Consider the following 16,119-nt stretch of genomic DNA (forward strand, 5'->3'; position numbering starts at 1 on the left):
TGTGTTTGGAGGTTCAGACAGAACAGGGAGAAGCATTTCCCCAGGGTTTTGAGCTGATCTGTGGAAATGATAATCTGATTTTGCATCTGCAGGACCCAAAGCCCATCTCATCCTCACTGGGATATGAATTCCTGCCCACTCCGGGTGCCCCAGAGCCACCTTGGCACTGTCACTCAGGTGTCACATCCACACCTCCTCCTCCTCCTCTGCAAGCCAAGATCAGCCCCTGCAGCCCCTGACCCCCAGCCTCACCCCCTCCCCATTTCCTGCCCCCCAGCATTCCAGAGGTTCCTGCTGCCAAGGCAAGAAGCTCTTGCCCAATATCCTGACTCTTCTTCCAAGCCTGTCCTTTTTTACCCGCCTGAATCCCTCCTTTTCCCCTGGATTTACACCACACTGCCTCTGGGCTTGGTTTTGATCAGAAGAGGAGCAGCTTCTCCTGCTCCTGCTTGGAGCTGACTCCAAAGGAGTCACTGGAGTTGCAGGAATAGCAGGAGACTGGGCTTCCAACGCTGCAGCTGCCCCTGGAAGCCTCCCTGGTGCATTTTACTGGGGCTGCAGGAGGCGATCCAAGGCAGGCAGGCTGCAGGAGCACCTCTGACCTTGAGGGGCCTGGCAGCTGCCAGGGCTTAGTCCGGGCTTGGCTGGGCCAGGCCTGGGGAGGATTTATCCTTCACTGGGAGATTTAGCACTAAGCCAGACTCTGAAAGGTGCCAGCCCAGCAAGGTCGTGCTCAGCCCATCTGCTCCCTGTCCCTCTTGCAGGGAGTCTGTGCAGGCACAGCCCGGGGTGACTCTGCCACTGCAGCCAGGGCTCTGTGCCAGGAGTGGGGACAGAGGGGACAGAGGCACCCCTGGAGCTGCCTGTGCTGCCCCAAGCCCCGGGATCCCACCCCAGGGCCACCAGGGATGTTTGTCATTCCCCATCTCCAAACCGCCCTCAGCCACACAGCCGTGGCTGTTCCCCTTTGCTCGTGCTGTGGGAAGGATAACGGGGGGCTCTAGGGCAGAGCCAGGGGGAACTGGGGGGATCTGTGACTTCTTCCAGCCATGGCAGCCCCCAAATCCCCCCAGATCCCCACTGGGGCTGTGAGCAGAGCACAGCCCCCAGTGCCTGTTGGCACCTGCAGCCCCATCACCAGGGAAGGGTGGGAATCCCTGATTTATCCCAGGGGACCAGGGAAAGGTGGGAATCCCTGATTTATCCCAGGGGACCAGGGAAAGGTGGGAATCCCTGATTTATTCCAGGGGACCCCTCTTTGCACAGAGATCTTTCCCTGCTCCCTTCTCAGCCAGTGCTGGTGTCACCTGAAGGATTTTTGCAGGGAATGCTGACCTTTGGTTTTTCTCTCTTGTTTCTCCTTTGTCTCTTACCCACTGAGACATTTTTGGTGTCCACAGGCTAAAATTAAACTTTCCTTGAGGGTTCTTGGCCCTGAGTGGTCACAGAGGGAACGCTCCAAAGCCTGACACACTCTGAATTCCTGCATGGACTTGGAGGAGATGGGAGCTGGGCAGAGATGGGAGAAGGGAGAGGCTGGAGATGGGATGAGGCCAAATCCATGGACACCAATTCCTTCCCTGGCAAGGAAGAACCTGGCAGGAGGGGCTTGTGAACATTTAGGGTTGGTCTCAGGTTGCACCAGGGGAGGCTGAGGTTGGATATTGTGAAAATCTCTCCATGGGGCTGTGGCAGAATGGCCAAAATGCAGAAATGCAGATTTTCAGCACCAATGTGATGGCAACAGCTCAGCCTTGGTCAGATCTGAGCTTCGGGGAGGAATTTGTGATGTGGAGCTGGGGGGGGGGGGGTCGGGCTGTGCTCCAGGGAACAGGGACAGGAGGAGAGGGAACGGCCTCAGGCTGGGCCAGGGGAGCTCAGGGGGGACAGCAGCAGGAATTTCCCCATGGAAAGGGTGGGCAGGGATTGGAACTGCCCAGGGGGGTTTGGAGTGCCCATCCCTGGAGGTGCCCAAGGAACACTTGGAGGTGGCACTGAGTGCTCTGGGCTGGGGACAAGGTGGGGATCAGGCACAGGCTGATGATCCTGGAGGGATCCCTGGATTCTGTGAATGTGTGCAGTGCCCGGGGGGGGTGTGTGGACAGGGGAGGCAGACACGTTTCCATCGTTTTTATAGGATATTTTCTTATTTTTCCCAAACAAACCCTGCTTCCTTCAGACTCGAAGTGCAGGTCCAGCTCTCCAAACCCAGCACCAGGATAAAACCCTTTCCCACTTCCCCCTCCCAGCTCCAGTGGGTCAGGAGCTCTGCCCCAGCACATTCCACACTCCTTCTCTCCCCAAAAGCTCCGAAATTGCAGAAGGCCTCAAACACAAATTCTCTCTCAGTTTTAATGCACTCCACAGTAAATTTGCTCAGGCCCAGCCTCCTGGAAAGCAAATTTGCCCAGCCTTGAGCAGGTGTGGGCAGAGCTGCCAGCCCAGCTCCATCCATCACCACCCTGCAGAATCCTCAAACACAGGGCTCACGTGGGGAAAAGGGGGGAAAAGGGAATTTATTTAACATTTATATCTTCTCTTTATTGCAGCAAATGCGTTTTATGTCCCAGAGATGAAATATGGAGCACAAGGCCCACTCTGTGCTTGGAGTTACATCCATGAGGAGCTCAGCCCCAGTTTTGTTTAGTAAATCATTTGCTGATGGCTTTGGAGAGGATCCATAAATCTTTTCTGAATTGCTCCTGTCAGATCCTCAGCTTTTGCAGAAATCTTCATCTGCATATTCAGACACTGGTTAGCTCAACAGGGGGAAAAATTCTCAAAATTCCATTCTTTGGGAGGCTGTTCTGGGGACCTGGGGGTGACTCTGACTTTTTAATGTCCACAAAAAGGCCCCAGCTTTGGGCCTCAGTGGAATATTCAGAACATATTCCCTAACTTTGAGTTAAACCCAGAGTTTTGAGGGATTTCTCTTCACTTTCACAGCAGCAATCAGATGGAATTTGAGAAAAGTTGGAGGTGGAAGGGGCAGCAAAATCCCTTAAATTGGTTTTGGAGAGGTTTGGAGGGAATTCACAAAGATCTCCTGATCCAGTGGGGTTTGTTTCCCAAAATCCCACCCTGAGGTGGCTCAGGTCAGGCTGGACGGGGCTGGGAGCACCAACACTGGATGGGCTTTAAGGTCCCTTCAGCCCAAAGCATTCCATGATTCCATATTTTACATTTAACTTTTCCCATCAGGGACTGTTTGAGGTCTCTGTGGATTAATCCCAAAGCTGGATTCTCCCATTCCTGGAGACATCTGAAGGGAAAGAGATCGGGTGGGAACAGGGAGTTGGTTTAAATCCAGTGACCACTGACACAGTTTTTCATGGGGCTGAGAGGACAAAAAAACTTCCCCAATTTAAATCCAAATGAGATGGGCTTGGATGGAAAAGTTCATTTCCATAAGATTTGCAAAACAAAAACATTTTCCTGGGAAGCCATGGGCTCCTTACTTTGATTTCTTCCCAGGGAGAGTGACACCAGTTATCCCAAAGATTTGAAAAAAGTTTTGTCTTTTAGTTCCTGAGGATCTGGGATCTAGTTTTGGAGGATTTGGGATCTGAGAGCTGATTCCAGGAAGAAAATCTGGGAAGGAGGGGCAGGTGAGAGGGGAGTGGCTCAGAACTGCTGGGAGTTGGATCATGGCAAAAATCCCAGCGGGACTCACATCACATCTGATCCAGGGGAGAGAGGGGACAGTCCAGACTCCCAGAGCTCTGATTCCTGATCCCCAGAGCTCTGTCCCATCCCTGATTCCATGGAGCTCTGTCCCATTCCCAGCCTCTATTCCATCCCTCAGCCCATGGACTTTTCCCTTTGGGGCTGAGCCAAGGCCCTGGAGAGGCTCAGGCTCCAGGATCCGGGCAGTGCCAAGGGCAGGAGCAGCCCCAGCACCCCCAGAGCTGCAGCCCCAGCCGAGGAAAAGGAAGCACAGGCAGAGGGTCCCTGAATCCTGAGCAGGGGTTGCTGGAGGCTCCTGGGCTGAGTTCAGGGCGTGAGGAAAAGCAGGAGAAAGAGCCCTGGGATGGGCTCCCTCAGCTGGAATTACAACAGTATGCTCTGCCCTGGCAGAAGGGGAACAAGGAGAGGGCAGGAAGAATCAATTTTTTGGTTCACTGCCTCCTCTGGATGGGAAAGAAAAAAGCAAAAGTCATTTCAGGCAGAATGAGGAGCTGCATTTCCCTGGAATGAAACAATTCCTGTGAGTGGCCAAGGGTGATTTTGTGTTCCCAAATAAATAAAACAGGAGGAGATTGTGAATTAATTTTTTTTACCACATCCTGAAGTTAAAGAGGGATTAGAGGTCAGTGGGAATGACCAGGAGACCCCTGGGGCTGTGGGAATTCCTTCCAGGGGGTTCCTGAGCCCAGGTCCCAACTGCCCGAGCCCAGGATAGTGAGGGAGCTGCCCTGGGAGCAGGGAATGATGTGCTCCAAGTCTCCAGGTGCTGTAAAAATCGGGATACAACACAAATATTTCCCAACAGGACAAAGCAGGGCCTCACACAACACCTGGGACAGGTCACAGACCCAGCACTGAGCCTCAGACACAACCACAACCTGAATTCCTTCACTGGCATTAAATCCAGGGGATTCCTTGGGATGGAGTGGAGCTGGGGAATTCACTGTGGTTTCCAGCTCTTCCCCTGGCTCATTTTTCCACTGGTTTCAGGCTGATCTGAGCTGCTCAGGGCTCACCTCAGGAGTGGGGGCTGTGAGCACCCCCAGCATTTCTGCCTCGCCCAGGGCCCCAGCTCTGCCCCACCTGGGGAGAGGAAATGGCTATTGGAAATGATTATTGGAAATGGTTATTGGAAATGGGTATTGGAAATGAGATTATTGGAAATGGGTATTGGAAATGGGTATTGGAAATGGGTATTGGCAATGATTATTGGAAATTATTATTGGAAATGGGTATTGGAAATGGGTATTGGAAATTATTATTGGAAATTAGTATTGGAAATTAGATTATTGGAAATGGGTATTGGAAATGATTATTGGAAATGGGTATTGGAAATGGGTATTGGAAATGGATATTGGAAATGGGTATTGGAAATGGATATTGGAAATGGGTATTGGAAATGGTTATTGCAAATGATTATTGGAAATGGGTATTGGAAATGATTATTGGAAATGGGTATTGGAAATGGGTATTGGAAATGGGTATTACAAACCTTGGGCCAAATTTAGGGAGATTTTAGTGAAACTGTCCCTGTGAAACAGAGCCAGCCCTGGGAAAGGGAACACTCATTTTATGGTCATTTAATTCTTGCTGAGGATTTTCAAATTGAACTTCTGGCAGGCTCCAGGATTGTTGAGATTCAGGGATTCCTGCCTGTCTGTAGCAATTACATGGAATAAATTATTTGGCTTAATGAGGGTGGGAGGAAATGGCAGAGTTGGGTGTTTCTGTGGGGTTTGGGTTTCCCTTAATGGGAATTTTATACAAATCCACTCAGGGTAGGGATGTGCTCAGGCACCCTTTGGGAGCCTCAGCAGCTGGGGTGAGCTGGGCTGGTCACCAAGGGCAGTTCCAGCTTTGTGGGAACAGCCTCAATTGGGACATGTTGGGAACACCCTCAGGAAGGACTAAATCCATGGAAAACCAAAGATTCACCGTGAGGAATTCCTTTCCCATGGATAAATCCCTCCCTTCGTGCCCCAGGTCCAGGCAGGCCCAGGGAGAGCCAGGGGGATGGAATGTCTTCCCCAGGAGCTGCCCTGGCACAGCTGGAATCCAGCAGCCCTGGAGATCATCCCAGACACCCCAGCTCTGCTTGTCAGGGAATTCCCACTTCCAAGGGCATTTATTGGGGTTCATTCATTGGGATTCATTTATCGGGGTTCATTTATTTGTTTGCATTTATCGGGGTTCATTTATTTGGGTTCATTTATTGGGATTCCTTTATCAGGATTCCTTTATTTGGGTTCATTTATTTGGGTTCGTTTATTGGGATTCATTTATTGGGGTTAATTTATTGGGGTTCATTTATCGGGATTAATGTATTGGGGTTCATTTATCGGGATTCCTTTATTGGGATTTATTTATTGGGGTTCATTTATCGGGATTCCTTTATTGGGGTTCATTTATTGGGATTCATTTATTGAGGTTCATTTCTGGGGGTTCATTTATTGGGGTTCCAGCCCCTGTGGCACGTGGGGGGTTTTCCTGGATGGCTGAGCGTTTCCAGGCTCTGGAGAAATCAACACTTCCAGTGCAGGAGTTTTTCTCTGCTCCCAGAAGCGTGGATGGATTGTTTGCCAGAGGGAGGGATTGGTCACCTGCCGAGTTTCCCAGAAAGTAGGGCAGGATTTGTGTTTTCTCCAACTGCTGCAGGTGCAAGGAAAGCAGCCATTGTGTATTCCTGTCCCTGTGACTTCCCTGTGGAGCTTTTCCAGCCTCTTTTCCATGTGCAGATGGACAAGGCCTCCAGTTAATCCCGAACTGAGCCACTGACACAAGGAATGGGGCCATTAAATAAGAATTAAGGATGTGCTCCCTACCTTTGAGGGAGTTTGGGACCAATTCCCTCATTTTTAATCTCCTTCCCTGCAATGTTCTCTCCAAAATCCTTCTCCCTGCATCTCAATTGAGCTTTGGATGACTCATAAAATTAATCCTTCCTGAGCAGCAAATCCCTTCCATTCCAAGCTGGCATGTGAGGAGCTGTTCCCACATTCCTGGAGCAGAAATCTGTGTCCCAGAGCAGCCTTGGGGACAGATCCCATTCCCTGGGCACCCCGAGCTGCCAGGCAGGGCTTTCATTCCTTATTTTAGTTTGTTTTGTTGGGGGAAGAAGTCAGGAATGGGGTCACTGTCATGAGGGACATCACTGCAAGTCCTTGAGGTGCCACGAGCCATGGTCCAGGTCCATAAGAACCTGGAGCTGCAGGAGAGTCCAGAGGAGAACCCAGAGCTGCTCCAGGGCTGGAGCCCCTCTGCTCTGGGGCCAGGCTGGGAGACCTGGGGGTGCTCCCTGGAGAGGAGAAGCTCCAGGGAGAGCTCAGAGCCCCTTCAGGGCCTGAAGGGGCTCCAGGAGAGCTGGAGAGGGACTGGGGACAAGGCATGGAGGGACAGGACACAGGGAATGGCTCCCACTGCCCAGGGCAGGGCTGGATGGGATATTGGGCAGGAATTGTTCCCTGGCAGGGTGGGCAGGGCTGGCACAGGGTGCCCAGAGCAGCTGTGGCTGCCCCTGGATCCCTGGCAGTGTCCCAGGCCAGGCTGGACATTGGGGCCTGGAGCACCCTGGGACAGTGGAAGGTGTCCCTGCCCATGGCAGGGGGGCACTGGGTGGGTTTAAGGTCCCTTCCACCCAAACCATTCCATGACTCTTTGATCATTTTCCAGGTAGGTTTAGGACAGACCAGAGGGAAGATGCTCTCTGGCTGTGAATTTCCATTTGTGGTGGAAAAATCAGTCCTAAAAATGAACTGGAGAAAAGCAGGAACCTCTTTGTGGACATTTCCCTTTCAAAATAACTTTCCTGGGCAAAGAAAAATTCTTCATCCAAAAGAAACAAACCCTTGAACAGACTCTTTAAACCCATCCTGGATGTGAGATTGAAACATGAGAAAGGGAAATTTCTGCAGCTAAACATCCCCAGGTTTGGAAACTGGATTTGATCCCTCCCCTGGAGCAGAAGAAAAGAAGGGGAGGGGTGACACTGCACATGGGGAATCAGGATTAGTCCCAAATGCAGATTAAGAAAAGAAAAGTTGATTTGATAATTCCTCTCTGTGCACCTCAGTGTCAGCTCCATCTGAAACCTTCAGGAATAACTCCTGGAACGTTCTAAGCCCCAGGAATCTCTCAGAAGCCTTTTCCTAGGAAACTATTCTCGCATTTTCCCAGGCAGCCACAGCTCCCCTGGGCTGGAGCAGCCCTGACAGGAAAGAGTCTCCCTGACCTTGTGCAAAGGAGTGGGAGACAGGGAAGAACTGAATCCTCATTGAAATAAATCTGATTTTTGCAGTGCTAATTAGGCACATCCATGGAGCATTCCCAGACAGGGCTTTGGGATGAGCTGGGCATGATCCTTGTCCTGTGCTGGGCAGGTTCTGTTTGCTGGAAATCCTGTCCCCACTTCCAAAGGAGCCTTTGCAAGTGCTGTGGGAGCCAAGGCTTTTCCAGCATTCCTCATTCCAGGGAACAGAGGGAATCTGGGGTTGGATACAGCACAGCCACTGATTTTATTAGGATTTAATTGGGACTTATTTGGCAAAATTCTGGAGACAAGGAACATCTTGGGTTTATTTCTACCTTTGTTTCCTTCCTTTATTTCATTGCCTTCCATCCTTCTATAAAACAATTCCTTGGGTTATTGGGAATGTCTGTTCCAGGGAGTCCCTGGGGACTGACCACCTTTCCATCACCAGTTTGGTACCTGAGTTTTCCATTTCCATTCTCTCTGATCCCAGTCAGGATCAGGATGAGGCTCCTCCTGCTGTGTGAGAGATCCCTGGGAGTCCCCAGTGACCCTGGAGAGGAGGAGCAGCTGCCCCTGGAGCAATTCCTGCCAGGAGCACACGTGTCCTGAGCCAAGGTCACCAACATCCAAGTCCCTCCCCAACAAATCCAGGTTTTCCAAAGCTTCCCATCCTGGCCTGCCCCACCACTGCTCCTCCCTGGAGCTGATGAGGAATTTTCCAAGGCTTTCCCAATCCCTGGTGGTGTCCCTTGGGGCTCATGAGGGGGGTTCACCCACGGGATTTCTCCAGCCACAGGAACTTTTCCTTGCTGGGATCCCGTGGAACAGAGTCATCCCCAAGGACAGGAAACTTCCCTGTCATTAATTCCTGAACTGGCTGGGAAAAACCCTCTAATTAGCACCACATTCATTAGTGATTGACTTCCTTCAAATGCAATACAAGTCAAGGATGGGAGAGCTGGGAGTGTTCAGCTGGAGAGGAGAAGGATCCAGGGAGAGCTCAGAGCCCCTGGCAGGGCCTGAAGGGGCTCCAGGAGAGCTGGAGAGGGACTGGGGACAAGGGATGGAGGGACAGGATACAGGAAATGGCTCCCACTGCCCAGGGCAGGGCTGGATGGGATATTGGGCAGGAATTGTTCCCTGGCAGGGTGGGCAGGGCTGGCACAGGGTGCCCAGAGCAGCAGTGGCTGCCCCTGGATCCCTGGCAGTGTCCCAGGCCAGGCTGGACAGGGCTGGGAGCAGCCTGGGACAGTGGAAGGTGTCCCTGCCCATGGCAGGGGTGGCACTGGGTGGGCTTTAAGGTCCCTTCCACCCAAACCATTTCAAGATTCTCTGAATTTCTCTCTTTTCTCTGGTGGGATTTTATATCTCTGGATTTGGACTTCCCCCCAAGGTTTTAGGTTTGTTATAAAACACTCAGAGGTGTTTGTGGCTGAGGGAGTTCCCAGGACAAATCTCTGGTGCTCTTCTGCTTGAATGAAGAAATCTGAGCTGGGGATGCTGAAGGTCCCTCCCTTGTTCATCTAAAATTTTGATGCTGTCCCTTCTCCCACGAAATCAGATCAACTCCTGTTTCCTGATGTTCCTGGAAGGGTCTGGAGCCCCAGGAGGGGCTGAGGGAGCTGGGAAGGGGCTCAGCCTGGAGAAAAGGAGGCTCAGGGGGGCCCTTGTGGCTCTGCACAACTCCCTGACAGGAGGGGCAGGGAGGGGGGTCGGGCTCTGCTCCAGGGAACAGGGACAGGAGGAGAGGGAACGGCCTCAGGCTGGGCCAGGGGAGGGTCTGGGTGGATGTTGGGGAAAAATTCCTCCTGGCCATTTAAATCCTCCTGGGATTTAAAGCCCTGTGGATGTGGCACTTGGGGACAGGGGTCAGTGTGGCTTTGGCAGTGCTGGGGAATGTTGAACTCCATGATCCTGGAACTCTTTTCCATCCTGAACAATTCCAAGGCTCTGGAACTCACACTCAGTTCAGGTAACCAGGATGCAGCAGCCAAAGTCTCGAGGCTGCAATTTCTCCAACCCAAAATAGTCAAACATATGCAGGGAGAAAGAGCTCCAAATAAACAAACCCACAATCTGCTCCTACAAAAATATCTTGGAATGTGCACAACAGACTGGGATCCCTCAGGGCCTTCCCAGCTCTGCTCAGGGTTCCAGTGGTAACAGCTCTGAGCTGGGACAGATTTGCAGCCCTAAAAAACCTGGAGCTGTAGTAATTACTGACTCTGTGCTTTAAGTGGGAATATCTTTGCATGGAATTCTATTTTCCATTATTTCGAAATGACAGCAGACACAGTGACAGCTCCAGCTGTTTATTTTGGGAAGGCAGGAGATTTCAAAAATGGTTGCAGGAGCAGGGATGGGGGAAGGTGACTTCACCTCTGTGTAAAACCAAACCAAACCAGACCAAACCAGACCAAACCAGACCAACCCAAACCAGACCAAACCAAACCAGACCAAACCAGACCAAACCAGACCAAACCAGACCAACCCAAACCAGACCAAACCAAACCAAACCAGACCAAACCAAACCAAACCAGACCAAACCAAACCAGACCAAACCAAACCAGACCAAACCAAACCAGACCAAACCAAACCAGACAAAATCAAACCAAACCAAGCCAAACCAAACCAGACCAAGCCAAACCAAACCAAACCAGACCAAACCAAACCAAACCAAACCAAACCAAACCAAACCAGACCAAACCAAACCAGACCAAACCAGACCAAACCAAACCAAACCAGACCAGACCAAACCAGACCAAACCAAACCAAACCAAACCAGACCAAACCAGACCAAACCAAACCAGACCAAACCAAACCAGACCAAACCAAACCAGACAAAATCAAACCAAACCAAGCCAAACCAAACCAGACCAAGCCAAACCAAACCAAACCAGACCAAACCAAACCAAACCAAACCAAACCAGACCAAACCAAACCAAACCAAACCAAACCAGACCAGACCAAACCAGACCAAACCAAACCAAACCAAACCAAACCAGACCAAACCAAACCAAACCAAACCAAACCAGACCAGACCAAACCAGACCAAACCAAACCAAACCAAACCAAACCAGACCAAACCAAACCAAACCAAACCAAAGCACTTCCTGCTCTTTAACTTCCAATGACATCCAGCCAGAGCAGCAAAATCCTTGAAATTAACCTCCAGGATGTCCCCTGGAATACGTCCAGGGAGCACCAAATCCCACCAGGGATTTATCAATGGGTGTGCAGTGTGTCAGTGTGAAGGGGAGCTTGCCCAGGGCTCCCTGCAGGGATAATGCAATAATCTGGGAAAGGAGTGACACCACTGGGGAGCATTGCTGCCACTGAGCTGGGCTTCCCAAAATTCATTTCTCCCAGCAAATTGCAGCAACTCCATTGCCTGAGGTGCTGAGGAGCCAATTGCAAGGCCGGGAATGTGGTCTTAGAGATTGCTGCCCTGGCCAGGGTGGTTCAGACAATTCCTTCTCCATCAGGAAATGCTGATTTACCCATGCACAACTTCTGACTCTCAGCTGGGTTTGTTAAATGATATCCTCAAGTCCTGCACATGGTTTGGAGAGGAAGCCTCCAAGCAAGAATGCCCTGGGGCTGGGGTTTGTGCTGGGAATGCCCTGGTGCAACCTCTGGGCATGGATTTGGAGTCCCACAAGTCCCACAGTGGATGCCAGGCTTGCTAACAACAGCCCCAACCTCAAAATGCTCCTTTCCCCACAATGGCTGCAAATTCGGGGCACTGAAGAAGTGTCTTCATCCTTTTTTTTTTTTTTTTTTTTTTTTTTTGATGAAGCCCTTTCAGGCCTGGCTGTTTAAACCCAGCAGGGACCCCTGAGCTCCATCCCCAGATCCTTCCTGCCTCCCTCAGGATCTGATCTCCAGGATTTTAGCAGAAGAGAAGGGCTGCATTCAAATAATGCATTAAAGGTGTTTCCATGTCGATTTTTTATTTTGCAAGCTGAAGCTGCTGTCAAGGTAAAGAGTGAGGGAATATGAAGAAATCACTTTTCTCTAGCAGGAATTTGATTCCTTTTCCTCTCCCCTGGCTGCCCAGAGCAGTGGGAAGAAGCTTTGGGGAATTACCAGGCTCAGAACATGCCTGGAGCCCCAGGAGGAGTGGGGTCAGGCAGGGAACATCTCTAATCCCTCCTGGAAATTACAACCATTTCAGGCTGCCTTTTATTCCTGGAGATTTTTGCCAGGTGTGAGAGCTCTGAGCAGGTGGAAGGGAACTCAGGGCTGAGTTTCCAACAGCTTTCCCCAGGCTTTGGGGGTCAGGACCCTCAGGATCCTGCAGAGCCTTTTCCTCCAAAAACGACATCAGCAGCAACATAAACCATAAAACAGGGAGTTGTGGAATGGTTTGGGTTGGAAGAGGCCTTAAAAATCCAGTGCCACCCCTGCCATGGGCAGGGACACCTCCCACTGTCCCAGGCTGCTCCCAGCCCTGTCCAGCCTGGCCTGGGACACTGCCAGGGATCCAGGGACAGCCACTGCTGCTCTGGGAATTCCATCCCAGCCCCTCACAATCCCCAAAGACAGGAATTCCTTCCCAATATCCCATCTAACCCTACTCCCTTTAAATCCTGAACCTTGCAGGATGCCTGGAACAGTTTCCTAAGGCTGGGCATGGATTGAGCCCCAAATCAACCCTCACATGGAAAGGTAAATAAATCCAGCTCTTCCTGCATCCCAATCCCCTCCTGCTGTTTTCCAAAGCAGTGAGGAGGAAATCAGAAGGGCAGGGAAGGGATGTCCCCCATCATCCCAGTGCCAATTCCAGCAGAGAAGGAGCAGCCCCAAAGGCAGGGCAGGGTCATGTGCCCCAGGAATCCTGGCTGGGATGTTGGGAAGTCAGAGCTGGGAAGGACAGAGGGGGTTTGCTGGGAAGGCCCAGGGACAGATGGAGCCAAGGCAGGAGGAGGAGGAAGTGGAGGAGAGAAAGCTCCAGCTGGGAGTGGGTGAGCAGGGACAAACAGGGACATTGTTTGCAGGCCAGAAGCTGCAAAATCCCGTCTGCAATTGTCAGGATTTCACTGTTTCTTGGCTCAGTGGGTTCATTTCCCATTTCCCAGGATGCAGGGACATGCCAGCCTATCCAGCCAGGGAGCTGCCAGTGACCCACTCCACATTAACAGATCCTTTCTTTACTGGAGAGCTGGGAATTTCCCAGCTCCGTGTTTTCTGTCAGGAATGAGTGTTCTGCAGAAACTGTGTTGAGTTTTGGGATGGCTGGAAATTAGGCTTTTTGGGAAGAAGTCTCCAAACTGCCAAAGTTTCCCACTTTTGGAGGAGAGGATGACTTTGCCAAGGAGCCAAATCTCTTTTAGGAAAGAGTTTTCTGGAAGGGAAATGGGAATGCCAGCATTTCATCCTGACAGAGCTGGACTTCAGGCTGGGCTTGGGCAGGGGTTTAACTGCTGCCAGAACTGGATTTCAGGATTAATGTCCTTTGCTGATTCACGCTGTCCCAGGGACAGGTGCACCTAGACCCCAGGCTCTTCCCAGAATCCCAGACTGGTCTGGGTGGAAGGGATCTCAAAGACCACCCCATCCTACCCAGGACACCTCCCAGTGTCCCGGGGGGGACAGCCTGGCCTGCCTGGCCTCAGGTTGTGCTCACTGATCCACCCAGAGATCCAGCCAGGGATCTATCCTGGGATTTTGCAGCTTGGATTCCAAGCCCTGAGCAAGGCTCACCTGCAGGGAACAGCTCAGGATGAAGCTGGAGAGGAGAGCCCTGGGCTGTCCCTGGGGATCCATCCTGGGGGATCCATCCTGGAGGGATTCCCCATCCTGGAGGATCCCTATCCTGGAGGATCTCTCCCAACACTGCCCCAGGGGCCGGGATCCCTGACCTCCAGTTCATGGATTAGAGGGATCACCCTGGGCTGTCACCTCTGATCCGAGCACTGCAGAAATCCAGTGGAAAGTAAAGAATCCCAAGCCCCCAGAGCCATTTCAGGCAGTGTTTGATCCCTGAGCTCGGAGTCACGCCTTGATTGGAGCAGGGATTAATTACAGGATTTCTCTTCCCTGGCTTTTCCTTGCACTTCCTCATTAACATTTACAGCAGGATCCTGGTTCATGACTGGGCTTCAGCTGCTGGAAAAATACCTGTGGTTATTAAAACTGAGCCTAATTGTGCTGGAGCCACCCATGTGAGTTCACAGCTGCTGCTGAAGCTGAGAAAGGATTCTCCTCCCAGCAGCTCCTCTGGGAGCAGGCACAAAATGGGAATTTTGCCAATTCTGAGCCCACGACGGCTTTTTATGATATTTCAGCCATGGTTGCAGCTCTGAGCAACCCCAGATACTGCTCCTGAGCAGCTCTGGGGCCACCAGGCACCTGCAAAGCCAAGACTAAACCAGGTTTAAATCATAGAGCTGCAATTCTTCCCAGGTTCAGGGGGACAGAGCACTGGATACTGGATAAACCACTGGATTCTGGACAAACCATTGGATACTGGACAGACCACTGGACACAGCTGACAGCAAAGTTATCTTAGTTGTGATAGTGATGAAAGGGTTTTCCTCCTTGATGTGCTTACTAAAAATGTGTTACCACTGTCTACACACAGAGATTTTGCCCCTAAATCTTTGTCCTGAATTCCTTGTCCTGGGCTCCGTAAGATCCCACTCCCAGAGGGGCTGTGAGTGCTGGGATTTGTCCTGAGCATAAAACCCTGGAATCATGGAATGGTTTGGGGTGGATGGGCCTTAAGGATGAGCCAGTGCCACCTCTGCCATGGGCAGGGACTCTCCCAGTTTTCCAGGAATCATCCAAGTCTGGATTTTCCCTCAGATTTTGTGCTCAGTCCTGGACTCCATTCCCAAGGCTGTTGTGTGTGTGAGGGGCAGCACCTCAGACATTCCCTGTCTTTCCTGTAGAATTCTATGTTTTATTATCTCCTGGAGCTGCTTCCCTTCAGCTCCAGCAAAAGCTGCTCAGGCTTGAAAGGGAAAATCTGGCACTAAACCCAGGAAATCCCAGGGCTTTCCCATTAAAACTGCTGCAAAAAAGTAATTTCCTGGGTTTGGGGCAGAATAGCCAAACCTGAAATGCTGCAGATGGGCAGAATTCCTTCCTAAAAGTGCTGAGGGCTGAGTGTAAGCAGTGTGGGATCCCACTGGTGTCTCCCCATTGCTGCTTCTCCTCTGGAATATCAACCCCTCCCACTGGAAATCCAGGACTCAGTTTCCCCAGGGTGCTGGGAAAAGCTGGGATGGGGCCAGGCTATCCCAGGGAGCTGTGAGCGATGGCTCTGGGCTTTGAGGGTCTAAATGCTCTCTGCAGGATGCCTTTGTTATTCTTTGGAGCTATAAAGTCCTTCCTGAATGGAGATAGATTTGATCCAGAGAGTTTTCTTCCCACAAAGCAAACAAAACATAGAATTTCAGCTGAAATTCAAAGGTGTTGGAGTTTTGTCTCGAGCTTTACAAAGCCAAAAACGCCTCCCCTGGGATGCCAGTGCCAAGCTCTGTCTGGAAAGGATAAAGGAGAGGTTTGATCCTTTGTAATCCGTGCTTGGGAGGAGGAGGAGGAGGAGGAGAAATCCCCTTTTAGGACAGAGGGAGAGGCAGAAGCCACAAAAGGCCCTTGCAGGGCTGGGTTTGGATCCCTGGTGCCAAAATCCTGGCAAGGGCTGAGCCGTTTGACCCCAGCTGCAGAACAACCCCTCCCTTCCAACCCTGCGGGAAAGAGGCTGGAGGAGTCCCAGCATCCAAATCCAAAGGGAAGCACAACCCCTGAGGGGAAAAAAGGAACTTTTCCCAGTGTTTGGGTAGAAATGAATCCCTGAGGTGTTTGCTCACCTCGGAGTTCCTGAGCAGCTTTTCCCTTTTCCTCGTCACTGGTTCTGCTCAGTCAGGGGGGACTGGAAATCTAATTAATCGTTCTCTGAGTACCTGGAATGGAGATCGTGCACCCAACTGTGTCTGTTAAAGGATCCCTGAATGGTTTGGCGTGGGAGGGACCTTAAAGCCCCTCCAGTGCCACCCTGGGACCCTTCCCAGTGTCCCAGGCTGCTCCAAGCCCCCGTGTCCAGCCTGGCTAGGGACAGTGCCAGGGGTCGGGGCAGCCACAGGGATGGGGCAGGGTCTCACCCCCCCCTCCCCCCCACCGTGGTCACTGCTCTGCAAAGAGAGAGAAAGGACAGCAGCACACACAGAGCTCTT

The 16,119-nt window shown here is 51.5% G+C and overlaps 1 protein-coding gene across 2 annotated transcripts in view; it reads left to right on the forward strand.

Annotated features, from left to right (window-relative positions):
- LOC106858272 (acid-sensing ion channel 2) overlaps positions 1 to 16,119 on the forward strand; it is a 387,564-nt gene that overhangs the window by 272,182 nt on the left and 99,263 nt on the right. The window lies entirely within an intron of this gene.

The sequence above is a fragment of the Sturnus vulgaris genome, chromosome 27 (genome assembly GCF_052056855.1).
Source record: "Sturnus vulgaris isolate bStuVul1 chromosome 27, bStuVul1.hap1, whole genome shotgun sequence".
In the NCBI taxonomy this organism is placed as follows: domain Eukaryota; kingdom Metazoa; phylum Chordata; class Aves; order Passeriformes; family Sturnidae; genus Sturnus; species Sturnus vulgaris.